Here is an 18,345-nt window from a genome sequence, read left to right as displayed (position 1 = left end):
GGGTGTTACAAGTTGGTAATCAGAGTCTTCCCCAACTTAGGAGCCCCCTGCTTGATCGAATCGCTGACGTTGTTGAGTCTAGAAAAATATTTTGACGCATATGGAGTCATATGGAGCAGTATGGAGTCTTTGGAGTAGCAGCGGTACTCATGGGATAACTCAAGTCCAATGTACATGGAAGTTTGACGCATTGACGAATTCAAGGTGGTGGAGAATATTCGCCAAGTTGGAGTTTGTTAGATTTGTGCCGAATATTCTGTATAAGGTAGGTTACAGTTAGACTAGGAGTTGTATTGTGTTTACATAGGATGTGGAGTTGTGTCCTAATAGGACACTTGTATCCTAGGCCTTTTATATATAGCGGGGATAGACACACGATGTAACCTATGCCAACATAATAGCACAGGCGCGCAAGGGGGAGCCGGCGGCGTGTGCCGGCGCCCGAGGGGCGGGTGCGGTATTGTGACGGTGTCACGGGGAGGAGCATCCGTAGTCAAGCCGTGGGGATGTAGCCATATCGGTGAACCTCGTTAACAAATCTCGGTGTCGTGCTCGTGTGATTGCTTGGTCCTCGGATGATCGACGGAGTGCTTTGGATTTATTCTAACAAGTTGAATTTGTAATTTCGATAAGTTAATTTTTTGAGAGAAGAAATGGTTGTAGAAGGAATAAGCCTAAGGAAAAAGAAAGAAATACGATGATTGGATTTTAATCTAAACTTATCCAAAATAAATTTTCACGCGACTTACATATAGCTAGACCCTAATTTATTGGTGAAAGGAAAGCGGTTGAAGCAAAACGAGTTCTCTACTCTCTCAATACTGAAAAAATTTATTGGGGGAAGAGTTGTTGTTGAAGATGCTCTCCTTTTTTTTTCTTATGAAAACTAGTGCTAAGTCCCCTGCGAGAGCGAAACATTACTACTACCAATTTTAATTTTCGTTGTGGCCGCCTGTCTCCCTTTTTATTTAGCAAACTAGCCGCCTGTCATGAGTATCATCAATTAAGTACTTGGCCTGCTCGGTTGATTCTGAATTCACGATAAGCATATCTAGCCTGCTAGCCACTATAAGTCTCTTTTTCAGTTTGCCAGTTCCACTCAGTCTCTCTCCTTCAGTTGCGTGACACAATTTGCAAAGTAGGCAAGGAACACAACCACCTATGGGAAGCACCGTCGTGCTCTACACATGGATGGTCAGGGGTCACCTCCACCCCATGACGCAGCTCGCGAATCACCTCGCCGGACATGGCGCTCCCGTCACCGTCGCCGTCGCCGATGTTCCGTCCACAGGTGACTCCTCACAAACTATTGCCCGCCTCTCTGCCTCCTACCCTGCTGTATCCTTCCACCTGCTCCCGCCGGCAACAACCCGCTCCGAGGACGCGGCCGATCCCAACGCCGACCCTTTCATCACCCTCATCGCCGACATCCGCGCCACCAACGCCGCCCTCCTCGCCTTTCTGAGGTCTCTCCCGTCTGTGAAGGCTCTCATCACCGACTTTTTCTGCGCGTACGGGCTTGACGCAGCCGCAGAGCTCGGTGTCCCAGCCTACGTGTTCTTCACCCTTTGCGTGTCGGCTCTTGCCACCTTCCTGCATATCCCCGTCATGCGCTCCGCCGTCTCCTTCGGGGAGATGGGGCGCTCCTTGCTGCACTTCCCTGGAGTTCACCCAATTCCGGCGTCCGACTTGCCGGAGGTCCTGCTCGATCGTGACAACAGGCAGTACAGTACCACTCTTGGTCTCTTCAAGCAGCTTCCCAGAGCGAAGGGCATTCTGTCGAACACGTTCGAGTGGCTGGAGCCCCGCGCCGTGAAGGCGATAAAGGAGGGAATTCCCCGCCCCGGCGAGTCACTGCCGAAACTGTTCTGCGTCGGCCCATTGGTCGGCGAGGAGAGAGGGAGCAACGCGAATCACGAATGCCTTGTGTGGCTGGACAAGCAGCCGGCGGGGAGCGTGGTGTTCGTCTGCTTCGGGAGCGCGAGCTCGGTGCCGGCGGAGCAGCTAAATGAGATAGCCGTGGGGCTGGAGAAGAGCGGTCACGCGTTCCTCTGGGCCGTGCGCGCGCCTGTCGCGCCGGACGCCGACTCGACGAAGCGGTTCGAGGGGCGGGGTGACGCGGCGGTGGATGCGCTGCTGCCGGATGGATTCTTGGACAGAACACGGGGACGCGGAATGGTGCTGTCGTCCTGGGCGCCGCAGGTGGAGGTGCTCCGGCACCCGGCGACTGGAGCGTTTGTGACGCACTGCGGGTGGAACTCCACGCTGGAGGCGGTCATGGCGGGGGTGCCGATGCTGTGCTGGCCGATGTACGCGGAGCAGAGGATGAACAAGGTGTTCGTCGTGGAGGAGATGAAACTTGGGGTGGCCTTGAACGGCTACGACGAGGCGATGGTGAAAGCGGAGGAGGTAGAGGCGAAGGTGAGACTGGTCATGGAGTCCGAGCAAGGGAACGAGATCAGGCAGAGGATGACGAAGGCGCAAGAGATTGCTGCCAATGCACTGGAGATCGGTGGATCCTCGGCGGCAGCAATCATTGACTTGCTGGATAGTCTGAAGATTTCGACAAACGACTGAATCGTTCAAGGCATCAAGGATTGCAAAGAGCCTTTTTAACAACTTTATTATTATTATTGAAAAACAAATACGACTCTCTCCGTCCTAAATTATTTGTTCTAGATTTGTCTAGAGACACGAAAATATGTAGACATGTTAATTTGGGACGGAGGTAACACTGGTAATTTGCTTTTCTTTCGTGTAGTGGAAATGTGAAATGGAGGTGGTATGTGACTGTTGAGTGAAAACTGTGAAACATATGTTTCTTTTGCGGGGCAATGAAACATATGTCATGGAATAATTACCAAATAAGTGCTCTTATACGATGTTTTGTAACATCCTTTTCATCAAAGTAGTGACTCTATTGTATATTGGCGTCAATACTAGTATAACTCTTCAATCATAAATTATTGCAACCTTTCGTTTAATCAGTCCTCTCATCTATGACTATATGCCTAGATGTTGAAATTCACTTGGATGCCAATATGCTTGGTGAACTGTAATAGAAAAAAAATAAAGCATCAAGCCATGATTTTTATTTTACACCATCTCCAAGAAGGTTTAATAGGTGAATATCATGCAAAAAAATACCCATTATTCTTTGGGCAAATTGAAAGAAGAGACAAATACACCCGTGGTGCATGAAGTTGCACAGGATGACCACTTGGTGTCTAAAGTTGAAAAATACATAAAACAAGTGCATAAACATGTGTCGTGATACAAATACGGTGCAACTTCTGTCCGTAGACATCAACGGTGCCTACATGGCATGCCAGCGTGGCCCCTGAGCCACTGCCAGTAACTAGAATATGGCATTTTACAGAAAACCCATCGAATTGGCATTGAATCTCGCCGTAGGGTAGTGCTTTTTTTGGAAAACACCATGAATTAGTGTCAAATCGTGGAAAAAGGAACCCAAAACGATTTGAAAAATAGCAGCAGCTGGGGATCAAACCCACGCAGTGGTTCAAAAATAAAGTAACCTAGGCACTGCACCAACCCATATTTGACGAGTAAATTGGACAACCCACCTCTTCGTTTATTCAAGGGAAGTTTTTATATGGAAGATGACACACTCGTCAGCTTAGAATGGTCTGCCGTCGTAGCGGCCCATTTTACATGCTAGTTTTTTTTTGTTGAGTTAAAAATTGACATATTATTTTCTTTGAGTTAAAAGTTGTCACATTATCTTACCAAACTTCACATATGTATGTCATATGTGACCTCTACATGTGTGGAACTTTGACCATTTTTTATAACATAAAACTATCATATGTCTTACTAAGTTGAATATAGTGATCGAGGTTAAATGATTAGTTTTAATGTTGAAGAAGAAGTAAGTTGATCCCCGCAAAAAAAGAAGAAGAAGAAGAAGAAGAAGTAAGTTGATGTGTCATGGGAAATTATTATACATTACTAACTGAGTGACATATATTTTTAAGAGCAAACAATAAATTGTGTGTCACTTGGAGTTTTTTTTTTGTTTGAGCATGTAACTTGAAATTTTGATCTAGGAATCCGATAAAACTATTACAAAAATATGGCACCGGATCTACAAAAACTATTTTTAAATTATCATTTCCAAAGATAGAGTTCAAAAATGTATGTTTTCATAATAATTAAAATGGGCGATTTAAAAATAATAACTTAGTAATATACGCTTCAAAATGTTACATGATAAAACTCGCATTAAAAATGATATTTCAGTTATCAAAATCTTTTACAATTTTAATACATGTTTACATATTTAATTAAAGTATTAACGTAATTTGTTAAATTATAAAAATATATGTGCAGGTAATTTCTAAAATGTTAAAGAAAATGTGCATTCCTTCTTGAAAAGTGTTCACATGTTTTTAATAAAGTTTGTCTGTTCGCCAATTCTTTTTTTACCTCTCAAACAAACGGCAATTCTTTTCAGATTTATGCTTAAACAAAACTAAATAGGAAAAGATGTATGGAAAACTAAATACTCTAGTGTGGCTCAGACTGCAGATATGTTATTTTTCTGTATGAATAATTTTTAAAATAATATTTTATTTTCATTTGGAATATATTCAAGTATTATTTTAATATATGAAAACGTCAACACCATGTATGTAAATATATAAACATTTTTAAAATTAGGTCGGCATGTTTATTAGCTATGTGGTTTTTTAAAAATTATACCAAAAAATTATAAATCATAAATATATATTTTATCATATGAGTATTTCTTTAAAGTAATACGTGAATATATTTTAAATTACTTGAAGATTTTTTAAAGTAAGTCATGTTATTTGTATCTATATTATTCATAACACATGAATATTCTAGTTTTATCTTTTTACTGTGGTTTCTAATTCGTATTATTATTTTTACATATTTCTGAAAAAGTAATAAAAAAGCTAGCATGCGAAAAGTGGCCGCTCTGAGCACAGGCTATTTTAGATTCACGAGCATGTCCATCTTAAAAAGTTATGCACATGGTTGTCTTATGTTTCCGTCATACATCAAGCGGTGGAGTTTCTTAGCACGATGGATTTATGCCGCGTGTGAAAACACGATCCTCCGGCCAGATTTGATACCAATTCAGGGTGTATTCGCAAAATTTGATATTTCAATTACTGCCAGTGGCCCAGGGGACATGTTGGCAGGGCCCGTTGGCTCATTGATGTCTACGAATAGAAAAATTGCACCGTATTTACACCATGACACAAGTTTATTGATCAAGTTTATGTATTTTTGAACTTTAGGCACCAAAGTGATAATCCTGTGCAACTTCATGCACCACGGGTGTATTTGCCTCTTGAAAGAAAGGTATGTGTTGTGGGAATGGCTAGCCCACCTGGGTCCATGGTCTTAGGCCAACTCCAACGCGGCGGCTCAAACACAGATTTTGTCCGCTTGGTCTGGCTAGACGGACGTCAATATCTATTTTTGTCCATCGAACCTTAGGTGCGCAAACGTGGACGGGCGCATTTCACATTTGCGCCAAACTTCGGTATTATAAAGAAATAAACTAGCCACCAGAAGTCTAGTTTATATTAATTAAGAAAAAAAATATTAAAATAAAAAGCATCCAACGGTAGGGCGTAAATCTTGGCGGTGGCAGCGTCCTCTTGGTCAGGTCGACGTAGGCCGACGCCTCCATCCAAGGGAATGCCTATTGGAAGGCCGCCAACGCCGTCTGCTACTGCTTCACCTACCGCCTGGCCTCTATCTCATGCTTCGCCGCCTGGTGCTCGGCCTTCTTGTCGGTCATGCCCACCTACACAGGCATACGCGACACGTACATAGGCACTCTGCTCATCCGCGACCAATGTCTGTGCATGCTCGGGCGCGGACGGTGCTGGTGGCAGTGGGGGCACGTTGGCCGACACACCAGCCGCCGATTTAGCCAGCGCCTGCGCAAGGCCAGGCCACCTAGGGAGCTCGTCGAGCTCGGACTCCTTGATGGCCCTCCTTGTGGCCTCCTCGACGTCCGCAATGTAGGCCCCATCGGCCTCCTCATCCCCCTCCTTCACCACGACTGGTGGTGGTGGTGGAGTGGCGAGGGCGTGATGCACCGGGCGGTCCCTTGAAGCTCAACCGGTATCACTGTTCGTGCACGGTGGCGAACCATGTGTCCCAGTTCGGCGAATCCACTGCATACACTGGAATAATGAAGTTTGCTATGAAAGAATGAATTAGTAGCATTGATTTTACCTTTTAAAAAGAAACAAAATAATGAAGTTTTCTATGGAAGAATGAATTAGTAGCATTGATTTTACCCTTTAAGAAGAAAGAAAATAACAAAAAGAAGGAATGGCAAAATTTGTGCATGACTTACATAGAAATTGTGCTTTTTTATATAATATGCAAGAATAAGCATATAATGGTGGATTTTTCGCAAAAAGAAGTGTCCTTAGAAGGAAAGAATTAATCGTATGCTTAAAGAAGAAAGAAAATGATATAAAAGCAAAATAATGAGGTTTTCTAAGGAATAATGAATTAGTGGCATTATTATTACCCTTTAAGAACAAGGCAAATGAAATTAAAAAAATCAAAACAATGAAGTTTTCTAAGGAAGAATGAATTAATGACATTGTATTGCCCTTTAGAGGAGAGAAATTAAAAAAGAAAACAAATGAAACAATTGCACATGATATACACAAAAATTGCACTTTTCTATAATGTGCAAGAATAAGCATATGAAAGTGGAATTTTCACACAAAAAACACTAGAAGGAATGAATTAGTGGCATTGATTTTAGTCTGAAAGAAGAAATAAATAAAACAATAACAAAAAACAAAATAATGAAGTATTATAAGAAAAAATAAATTAGTGGTATTGGTATTGCCCTTTAATAAGAAATACAACAAAATAACAACTAAAGCAAAATTAAAATAATGAGATTTCAAATGAAGAATGAATTGGTGACATTGGTATGACCTGAAAGAAAATGAAAACAAATCTAAAACAAAGAATGACAAAATTTACACACAATATACACAAAACTTGCGTTTTTGAAAGAATAAGCATATAATAGTTGAAATTTGGCCAAAAAAATCCTAAGAAAAGGAATGAAGTAGTGGCATTGGTATTACCTTAAAAAGAAAAAATATGAAATAATAAAAAATCAAAATAATAAAATTGTATACGGAACAATGACTAGTGCCATTGGTATTACTCTTTAAGAATAAAGATACTAAGAAAAGGGAAAAAAACTTACACACAACTTTGCACCAAAATTGTACTTTTGTAGAATGCAAACAACAATCATATAATAGTGTGATTTTGCACATACATAGATTGTGTATATATTTACACACACCCAAGATTCCATAAATACCTACAAAGGAAAAAAGAAATAAAACCAACTAATAAAGCAAAAAAAGGACAAACACATAAAAACTGAAAAACAGAGAAAAAAACAAAGGGAAAGAGGGATGTGCTGGAAGGTACAGGTAATGGGCTTCAGCCCAATAGCAACTTGACTGACCAAATATATGTTGCCAGTCAAAAATATAGCAAAACCCAACTCAAAGTTGTCTAAAAGAAACCCAACTCAAAGAACAGCCGAGAAAAAAATCACAAATCTTGATTAAGAATCATCGGCCAAAAAATTGACTGGCCCAAATTTAAATTCAGGGTACTTACATATAGCTCAAGTGAATTACTACGCGTATACCTAGGTTGTTAATTTTATCACCTTAATATAAACTATATAATACAAAAATTATACGGTTTGAAAATAGAACATCTGAAGTTTATATTGATATATTTTTTGTAATATATGACTTGTATTAGGTTGGTCAAATTAATGACTTAGGGACACACGCACGCTCTGTAAATTGAGAGAGAGGTGGTAGTAGAGACAATCATGTATGAATGACAATGGTGCTCTTTAATGACCATCGTCATGGCCAGCCCGTATAGGCAAGCAGAAGCAGCTGACGATGTAATGCAGCCCGTATAGACAAGTCACTCGGAGAAAAGCGGACCTGTGTGACGGCAGGCCGGTTCTTTTCTTATGTGTGTTGGGCAACACATTTAAACTATTCGCTGGCATGGTTGCCGATTGCGGCTGCTGCTCCGGCCCCATTTTAGTAGAACACTCTTTTTTTTTAACATCAGTACAAATACAAACATTCGTGTACATAAGCGTACACTTATCCTTATAAACAGACATGCACATCCGGCAATACTATATCAACAGACAATTACGGGCATTTTACAGGGTGAGGATTAGTTGGCAATCTGTAATTGGATCAAGGGGGAGGGAGAGGCCCCACCCCACCCTGAAAATCAGGGGGAGGGGGGGGGGGGGGCAAGTTTAGTTGGTTAGGAGGGTCTGTTGATTCCCCTAATTGTCCGTTGATCTAGCATTTTTGCACGCACATCCTATTTCTATGAGTATCTTTGAAAGACTAAGGCCCTGTTTGGTTCATAAGTCCTAGGACTTTTTCTAGTCCCAACTAAAAAGTCTCTAGTCCTTAAAAAGTCCTTCCCTGTTTGTTTGCAGAGACTACAAAGTTCCTAATCCCTTCCTAGAGGTTATTAAATGACCATATTGCCCCTAGTATATAGAAAAATAACAATCAAACAACACCATGGAATGGCGGGCCATTAAATGCATGGAGGGGCATTGTTGGAAAAGTTCCAAAAAGTCCCAAAAAAGATTCTCCTTGAAAGTCTTCTTCATTTAGTTCCAAATGCCTAGTTTAGTCCCTAAAAAGTCCCTCCTGTTTGGTAAAAAAGTCTCTAAGTGGGACTTTTTCTAGTCCCTACACAAAAAAGTCTCTGGAAACAAACACCCCCTGAACCGACATATCATTTTGAAATTTATGAAGTCATCGTAGACACCTCATCGTCGACGGAAACGTCTCCTCCCACTGAATGCGCATCGTCGGAAATCTTAGAATAAATTCAGAATAAATACAAGCACCAGGATTTTAGTAGTACACTCTTCTACCATAGAACTTATCCTCACTTCCGGAAATGCCCACGTCTCGCGCGCCTTTTAAACCACACCATGGCCTCTCCCCGCTCTCACATCACATTTGTCCAGTTAGTCCAACTACGAGGAAGAGGACATACACGCGATGGGCTCGTCACCTCACGTCAAATTCCTCATGATGGTGAGCCGACTTGTCGTGGACAACTTCTTGGGGGTCTTGGCGGTGGCCGTCGCTGCCGCCGTGGTCGGGAGGGCGTGGCCCATTCGCCCCGAAGAGATCCTAGACCAGATGCTCGCCTTGCCGCGTGTCTACGTCTTCATGGCGGCGATCCTGGCGGCGGCCATGGAGAAGATGCGGCGCATGCGGCGGCTGCGGGATGTGTACCTCGTGGAGTACGGCTGCTTCCGGCCCAAGCCCTGCTACCGCACGCCGTTCGCCACGTGTCTGGAGCATGCGCACCTCATGCCGTACCTCGTCGACGAGGAGAGCGTCGCCTTCGCGATGCGGCTGCTCGAGCGCTCCGGGCTCGGCGAGGAGACATGCGTGCCGGACGCGTACCACTACATGCCCCCGGACCGCAGCCTCAAGGCGTCCCGGGACGAGGCCGAGCTGGTCATCTTCGCCGCCGTCGACGACGTGTTCGCCAAGACGGCCGTCATCAAGCCAGCCGACATCGACGTGCTCATCGTCAACTGCAGCATCTTCACGCCGGTTCCGGTGTTTGCTGACATGGTCGTCAACAAGTACAAGCTCCGCTCCGACGTGAAGATCATGAACCTGTCGGGGATGGGTTGCAGCGCCGGGCTCGTCTCCGTCGGCCTCGCCAGGAAAATCCTCCAGGTGGCGCCGCCAGGCACGCGCGTGCTGATAGTGTCCACGGAGATCCTCTCGTCGCAGTACTACGTGGGCACGGAGCGTGCGATGCTGCTGCCCAACTGCCTCTTCCGCATGGGCGCCGCGGCCATGATCCTCTCCAACTCCGCGAGTGAGGCGCGGTTTCGTCTCCGGCGCGTGGTGCGCACCGTCACCGCCGCACGGGACGCGGACTACCGCTGCGTGTTCCAGGAGGAGGACGACAAGGGGAACACCGGCATCCGCCTCTCCAAGGACCTCGCCACCACCGCCGGCTACGCGCTCAAGAACAACATCGCGGCTTTCGGGCCCCTCGTCCTGCCGGCCACGGAGCAGCTCCTCGTCGCGCTGTCCCTGCTCAAGCGGAGGCTCCTAAGAGGGCGCGCCAAGGTGAGGCTGTATCGCCCGGACTTCCGCACTGCGTTCGAGCACATCTGCATCCACGCGGGCGGGCGTGGAGTGATCGACGAGGTTCAGGACGGCCTCGGCCTCTCCGACGACGACGTGGAGGCGTCGCGGATGACGCTGCACAGGTTCGGCAACACGTCCAGCAGCTCGGTCCTGTACGAGCTGGCGTACCTGGAGGCCAAGGGGCGGATGAAGAAGGACGACAGGGTGTGGATGATCTCCTTCGGCGCCGGATTCGACTGCAACAGTGTCTCGTGGGAGTGCGTCAAGCCGGCCGGCGACGCCGACGGGCCGTGGGCCGAGTGCGTCGCCCGCTACCCCGTGCAGCTGCCCGAAATCGACAAGGACATGTGAGGGGGAGCTCTCTGCTGCACTTAATTTACGTGCATTGTATACCTGTCTAGATTTGGATCATGTCGCATGGGGAAGGGTTTAAGGAATCCTAGCTTCATACCTTACTTAGTACCAGTAGGCTAAAAGTACAGGCCAATGATGTTGATTTGATGTATTTGTATTAATTATTGATTGAATCCCACAATATTGAAGTCCGTTCTGTACGTGTACACGGCTCACCGACTACAACTTTGTAATTTCAAGATCAATAATGCTACACGCACGGACTAATACGGGCGTTTACGGGGCGCGACGCTAGCAAAAAAAACGTCACGCCCCGTAAACGCCCGTATTAGTCCGTGCGTGTAGCATTATTGTTTCAAGATACTAAAATAACTGTTATTTTTGCAAATAAAAAAATTTAAAATATGTTTGTGCAGCACGTGTGTGGAATTGTGGATATATGGTTAAGTTTTTGCATTCGGTCGTGTCTTCCAGCAGGATAACACTGGCTTCAACTGTTAAAGTATGGAGCAACGAGTGTCGGCGAAGGCAGTACACCTTTGTTTGAAAACTCGCTCGGCGTGCATGCGCTGCTCACGGCATTGTTGTACTGCACTTATTTAATAAAGTGTTGGTTATGGCATCCTATGTTGCAATGTTGTAGAAGCAGGCTAATACTCAATTTGAAAGTATATCTTTAAAAGCATCTCTAGTGGCTTGTGCAAATGGTGGTCTATACCAAATTTAGACTACCACATGCCAAAAAACGTCTTCAGTGACTTGTCTATTGCGTCATCTAAAATTTAGACAATGTCCAAACTAGCTACCCGTCGTCCACATTTGGACAACCAAGCCACAATGTCTAAACCAAAAATGTTGGCTCATGAGCTCAGCCATTCACCAACTCGGAGCAATTGGAGGACGTCGGCAGGGAGGCGGCCGCGCCGGCGCTGGACACGGAGGTCGTTGCGCCTGGACCGTCGCCTCATCAGGGTTGAACCTGTTGCTATTGTTTATTTCTCGTAAATTATATAGGGTGTTGTTAGTGTTGAACCTAAAATAATTTCGCGGCTGGTTTATTTTCTCCTTTATATGTCTTGCGGATGAAAAAAATAAATGAGAACAACTTATAAATGACCAACATAAGATTTTTAGAAAATATAGCTGCTATAAGATACTATTAAAATATATGAAAGAGAATATAGACATCATGTATATAGACAATCCGCTGGAAAACTTAGGTTGTCTAAAAGAAAATCTTTTTACACCATTGTGTGTATATGTAGATATAGACTATTAGGCCTCTTTTGGTTCATAGGATAGGATTACCATAGGAATATGAATTTTGTAGGAAATGAAATGTCATGTATCTCAAATCCTATGAGTAGGAATAGGAAACGAGATGTCATTTGGTTGACACCAAAGGAATTTTTCCATTGAGTCTAGGCTCATTTTTATTTTCCTATGAAATGTGGAGGATAGGAACCAATCCTACGGAGGAATATGAATCTATTCCTATGAACCAAAAGGCTCTAAAGGAAAAAAATCCTATAAAAATCCTATCCTCTAAAATTCCTATGAAATTTCTCCAAACCAAAGGAGGCCTCAAATTTAGACAAGCCACTAGGAATGCTCTCAGATTTCAAGAGATGTTTTTTTCTACGCGAAAACTTCTGATCTATTCCTCTTTAATCATGGCAATACATCGCACCGAATGGAGTAGAAGGCATGCCGCCGTCGTCGTTCTTCCCTCGCCGGATCGGGCAAAACTTTTTTTTACGAGAAACTTTCAATCTATTCATGTTCAATCATGGCCGTACAACGAACAACAAAAATAATAAAAATTATAGATAGATCCGTAGACCACCTAGCGACGACCAGTGGCGGAGCTACGCTGTCAAAGGTGGGGGTGGCAGTACAAAGGAATCCACTATTTTTCTCTCTCACAGCTCAGCCTACCCTCAATCCTCCAGTGCATTTGCTACCGGCTGGGCGGGCCGTAGCCTCTTTTTGTAACACGTAGCTCCGCCAGTGGCGACGACTATAAGGACTGAAGTGAGTCGAAGACGCGCCACCGTCATTGTCCCTCCCTCGCCGGAGCACGGCAAAACTTGTTGTAGTAGAGAGTCGTAAAGTCGTCGTGCTAAGGCCACATAGAACCAGCACAGCGAACAGCAACCGCCGTCGATGAAGAGTAACGTAGATCGGAACGATCCAAACTGAAAACACATGAACGTAGACGGACAACGACCAGCTCCGAGCAAATCCATCAAGGACAGATCCGTCGGAGACACACATCCACACGCCCACCGATGATGCTAGTCACACCGTAGGGACGAGACCTAGATGAGGAGAACCCTAATCCATCTTCAGGGGCCGCCGTCGTTTCGTCTTTTTCAGCAGGACGCAAACCTTAACAAAACACCGATGAATAGTAGCATGAATTGGAAGGGATGTCTTTTTGTGCGATATAGCTTTTCACGGACGACCCACACATGCTCTCACTGCCCCGTGTACATCGCGCTGTATGGATATACGTAAGATGGCTCACTAATTAAGTCCAACTTATATGAAAATAAGGAGGCGATAATATTTCTTGCGTTTCATAAAACAACGGAGGAGAAGAACGTTTGATAAACAAGAGAGGGAGAAAAGAGAGGAACAGTCTATCGGAGAAATGGTGCCACCTTGTAGATCCAAAATAATAAAGCGGCCCATGACATGCACGCATGAACAGCACACTAGGTAGGCAAGTCTTTAGATCGGGTCTGCATACGATATAAATCCCTAGTGGACGGGTGCAGGTAGTATCCACGGCCATGCCGGATCCAGACTCCAGAGTGGTGGAGGGCGCTATACCGAACAGGCGGACGTGGGGGAACAGTCAAACATGCACACACGCATGAATGCTCGCAGCTAGCTAGTGGCGGCGAGCTGGGATCTCGATCGAGGTAGCGTGCTCGATCCGACCATCCTTGCAAGTGTTAATGTTGCCCCACTGGTCCAGACCCCGGCCGCCTCATCGCGCAAGTTGGGACAATGGAGCTCTCGTCGTCCCATTGGGTCACGCGCGTGCCCGATCGCCCCATGAATTATTACTTTGCTTGGTTTTGAAAACGGAACACGTAGAACCATCGTTTGGCCACGGCGAAAACAGTAGAACGTGTCCATGTTATGGTTTAAAAACGAGCACTCACCCACCTCTCTTTTTACGATTGCTGGCGTGTTTGGTAATGGAGTCGACCGGCAATGTTCCGCATTAAAAAGAACGATGGGATGGATCCACGGGCAAGTGGGCATTCGAAACTGTAAGGTCCTTAATTGTGTCCACGTTGCACTTTAAGAATGCTACCTACTCATGGCCCGGTCAGAGCATTGTTTTTTTTTTTTGAGAAACAGAGCATTGTTAATAGTTAGCCAACTGTTGGCTATAAGAAAATGTCATGTCAAACATGTATAACAATTAGCTATAGATATGTGCTACTTTATTAATACATGACTCATCTTTCACTCTCACATAGTGACTAGGAGCACGTAGCTGGCTCTTGCATGAGAGCCCGCTTACGTGCTCTCTTTTATCCTCTCCCCTCCAACTAAGCATAGAAATGTTATTTTACTCCTTACAGTCTGCTGACTGTACCTTACTGTACTTGCCCTCATGAGGGAGAGGATTTGTGGCACGCAGGTGCGGGGGCACCGAGCCCCTCACGCTTGATTTTTGTTTTGGCTCCTGATTTTCATAAAATTTATATCTTGAACAAAAAAAATTAAAATTAATTATGTTTCCATATTTGTGTTTCTCGTGAGAAAGGATTCCGAATGAGATTCATTTTGAATACATTTTGATGAATTTTTAAATTTTTGTTAAGTTTCAAAAGTTGAAACTTATTACGAGCGACCGACAAAATCATAAATTGTAGTACCTGCGACCGACAAAAACATAAGCTTAGTTTCAACCATGAAGTGGCCGACAAAATCGTAAATTTCAAAAGTTAGAACTTAAACCTTATTGTGCTCTTTTGCGGGATCCAACCACTTTACGGATCGCAAAGCAATCGGACGACTTGGTAGGGCCGGGCAGGTGTGTGCTCCCGCACCTGGTTTCCCTGTGAATTTTTGCCGGCTACGAAATGACATGAACCGACGATAAACTTTTTTTTGCAGGCTAATAGAGAGCTTTATTGATTGAAGGTATTCGCTGGGCATTCCGCCAACATGGCACTGACCAGGAAACCGGGAGTGTTATCGGGCCAACTATCGGTCCTGTCAATCGTGCAAGCATGCTTAGCACAGATGTGAGCAGGCCCATTAGCTGATCTTACAACATGACAAATATCAAAAGATGAAAAACAAGTGGTAAGCTCCCCAATATCTAACAAAATAGGAGCCACGACCGAACGGGAGTCGTGACGAGTTGCCCAAAGGTTTACAACCTCCAGAGAGTCCGTCTCCATGATGACGTTTGAGAAGCCCCTTAGTTTAGCAAAGATCATGCCGTCCCTCACCGCCAAAGCTTCAGCTATGAGGGGATTTGTTACCCAGGATAGGGCTTGCTCCACGCTCCTTGGAAGGCGGTCGGGGAGCGAGCGACGCCTCCTGCACTACCCTTGCCGCCATCAAGATGTATGGCTGCGTCCGTGTTGATCTTGATGAATCCGGGGTCTGGAGGGCGCCAACCGTGTCCCGGCAACATTAGCGCCTGCTGCCAGGGAATGTCCAGGAGCGCTAGTGTCTCCCTCGTGCGGCGGACCGAGGTCACCGGATCAAGCTTGTCCTCGCCATGAGTCAGCTTGTTCCTTGAGTGCCATATAGACCACATCACCGAGACTAGTATCGAGCGATCCCTAGTGGTGAGTGTGTCGCTGCAGATGACATCCTTTGCCCAGGTGAGGGGTTGGAGTGTGGGCATGTCGAAGTCGAACAGCTGCTCGGCCTCTTCCCAAAACTGCTTTGCATGGCTGCATCTAAGTAGAGCATGTTCCAAGTCCTCATCATAAGCCAAGCAAAGCTTGCAAGTTCCTTGTTCTCACAGGTGTCGATGTAGCAAAGTGCATTCATCAGGTAAAATGCCTCTCAGCGCCTGCCAAAAAAATACCCTGACCTTGGGCAGCACCTTAAGTTTCCACAGCTTGTCCCATACATGTTGCTCATCGATTGGAGTTCCGGTATCCTGCCCTTCCTCTTGAGCTTGACGCTCGTCGCGAGTCACTAGAGCTCGGTACGCCGATTTAACGGTATAGTTGCCTGAAACATCATGTGCCCATGCTAAAAAGTCCTCGCCACCGCCGGTTCTCAAAGGAATGTTCAATATTGCTGCCGCATCGGATGGCTGGAATGTCTCTTGAATAAGATCCCGCTGCCATGTCCAGTTATCCGTATCAATAAGATCACTGACCTTTGACACCAAATCTGCTATCCTGGGAGTGGGAATAAAGTTGGCTATGCCGGGCACCCATGGGTCAGACCACGCGGATATAGAAGATCCGTCGCCGACCCTCATAATGAGCCCCGTTTGCAGCGCTTCCTGCCCGGCGATAATCGCCCTCCAAGTCGCCGAGGAGGAGCCCGATGCTGAAGCCTGCATGAAATCAGAATTGGGGTAATATTTTCCTTTCAGAACTCGGCCACACAAGGTGTTAGGATTTGTCATAAGCTGCCAGCCTTGTTTGCCAAGCATTGCTAAGTTGAAAAGATGAAGGTCCCGAAAACCCATTCCTCCTTTGCACTTAGGTGTTGCAAGCTTCTTCCATGATATCCAGTGTAAAGCATGTTTATCAATGGAGCTACTCCACTAGAACTTGGCCATGCAAGTCGTTAAGCTCTTGCATACCTTCTTTGTCAACAGAAACACACTCATGCTAAATGTGGGGATGGCTTGCGCGATGGATTTAATCAGAGTTTCCCTTCCCGCACACGCAAACAATCTCTCTGACCATCCCTGCATGCAACTTCTTGATCTTTCCCTTATATGTTCGAATGTGCCGCTGGTGATCCTGCCCACGGCTGTTGGGAGACCAAGGTAACGCTTGCTGAAAGTTTCAGCATGTACATCAATGGTGGTTTTGATAAGCTGTCGCTGATCAAGTGGGGTGTTTGGACTGAAGAAGATGGCACTCTTCTCTCTATTCACACGCTGACCAGAGGCACTACCATAGATGCGCAAAATCGCATTCAATCTGTTCGCACTCTTAGTATCAGCCTTCATGAACATGAGGCTATCATCTGCGAAGAGCAGATGATTTACCCAAGGGGCGTGATAGTTGACTCAAATCCCTCTATCCACTGTGCCATAATATTTGAGCAAGGAAGAAAATCCTTCTGCACAGAGTAGAAAAAGAAACGGCGACATCGGGCAGCCCTGCCGCAAACCCCGAGATGGGTTGAAGAAAGGCAATAGTTCTCCATTAACTCATACTGAGAAGCGCACTGATGTCACACACTTCATAACAAGTCTGACAAGGTCTGCGCCAAAACCAATCTTGGATAGGATAGCTTCCAAATAACTCCATTGAACTCTGTCGTAAGCTTTCATCATATCAAGTTTGATTGCGCAAGAGTAATTCTTCCCCTTCCTCCTTCGCCGCATGGCATGAATGCTTTCGAATGCAACCAGAACATTGTCAGTAATGAGGCGTCCGGGGACGAAAGAGCTTTGCTCCTCGCTGATGAGCTCATCCATGAAATTCCGCATCCTGTTGATGATGACCTTGACAGCCAACTTGTACAGAACCGGGCATAACGAGATAGGTCGATACTGTGAGATGGTTTGTGGGTTACGCACCTTGGGGATGAGTGTGATCGAGGTGTCGTTCAAGCCCACTGGTAGCTCCCCACCATTCAAAAATCCCAGAACCGCAGTGGTCACCTCATCGCCAAGAAGTTTCCAATGCTTCTGGAAAAAACCCACTGTGAATCCATCGACTCCTGGTGCCTTTGATGGATGCATCTGAAACAGAGCCTTACGCACCTCGGCTGGTTCGAAAGGCTTTTCCATAGCCAAATCCATGCCCGGCGTGACGCGGGCAGGTACATGTGATAATAACTCGCTGGGATCAGAGATACCCTGCGATGTATAAAGCTGTTGGTAGAAACCCATAATTTCCGGCTTATCCTCTTGTGCATTCACACAAACCGATCCGTCTGCTCTCCGAAGACCCATGATCTTATTCATCCTCTGCCTCTGCTTTGCTTGGGCTTGAAAATATGCGGAGTTACGGTCGCCATCTCTCAACCACAGCACGCGTGACCGCTGCCGCTGCCAAATCTCCTCCTGCCGTAAGGCTTCCCCTAATTTCAGCATGGTACTCTTCTCCTCGTCAGAGGGTCCTCGCCCTACAGATTGTTTCCATAGTTTCTCCAACCGTTGTCGGAGCTTTCGAACTGTCCTTGCAAGGCATCCAAACTCTTTCTGCCCCGAAGGTGCAAGCCTGTCTTGCATTGTGTTCAAGGAGTCAAGAACTCCTTGCAGATCAGGTGCACGGTGCTGGCCTTTCCAACACTCTGCCACCACTGTTTCATACTCGCGGTGCGTTTGCCAAACGTTTTCATAACGAAAGGGTCGGGTCCCTATAGAACTCCCATTCCCCCGCTGCTCCGAGAACACTAGATTCACAAAGCAGTGGTCTGATTCCGCTGCACTAATGTGCCGAACCTGTGTGTGTCCGTACATTTGCCGGAAAGCCTCATTGGCAAAGGCGCGGTTGATGCGGGCTTTAACATTAGCATCTCCCGCCTGTCGATTATCCCAAGTGTAGGGAACCCCTGTCCATCC

General features: G+C 45.7%; 2 pseudogenes; both read left to right on the top strand.

Moving 5' to 3' along the window:
- Window positions 1-1,071: 1,071 nt before the first annotated feature.
- On the top strand, window positions 1,072-2,822 carry LOC125544672 (anthocyanidin 5,3-O-glucosyltransferase pseudogene; annotated as a pseudogene).
- Window positions 2,823-8,922: 6,100 nt separating this feature from the next.
- Window positions 8,923-10,786, top strand: LOC125548585 (3-ketoacyl-CoA synthase 6 pseudogene; annotated as a pseudogene).
- Window positions 10,787-18,345: the final 7,559 nt, after the last annotated feature.

The sequence above is a fragment of the Triticum urartu genome, chromosome 3A, assembly GCF_056163025.1.
Source record: "Triticum urartu cultivar PI428250 chromosome 3A, HENAU_Tu73, whole genome shotgun sequence".
Lineage (NCBI taxonomy): Eukaryota > Viridiplantae > Streptophyta > Magnoliopsida > Poales > Poaceae > Triticum > Triticum urartu.
Note: the sequence above shows the minus strand (reverse complement) of the source record. Positions and strands in the feature narration are given on the sequence as shown.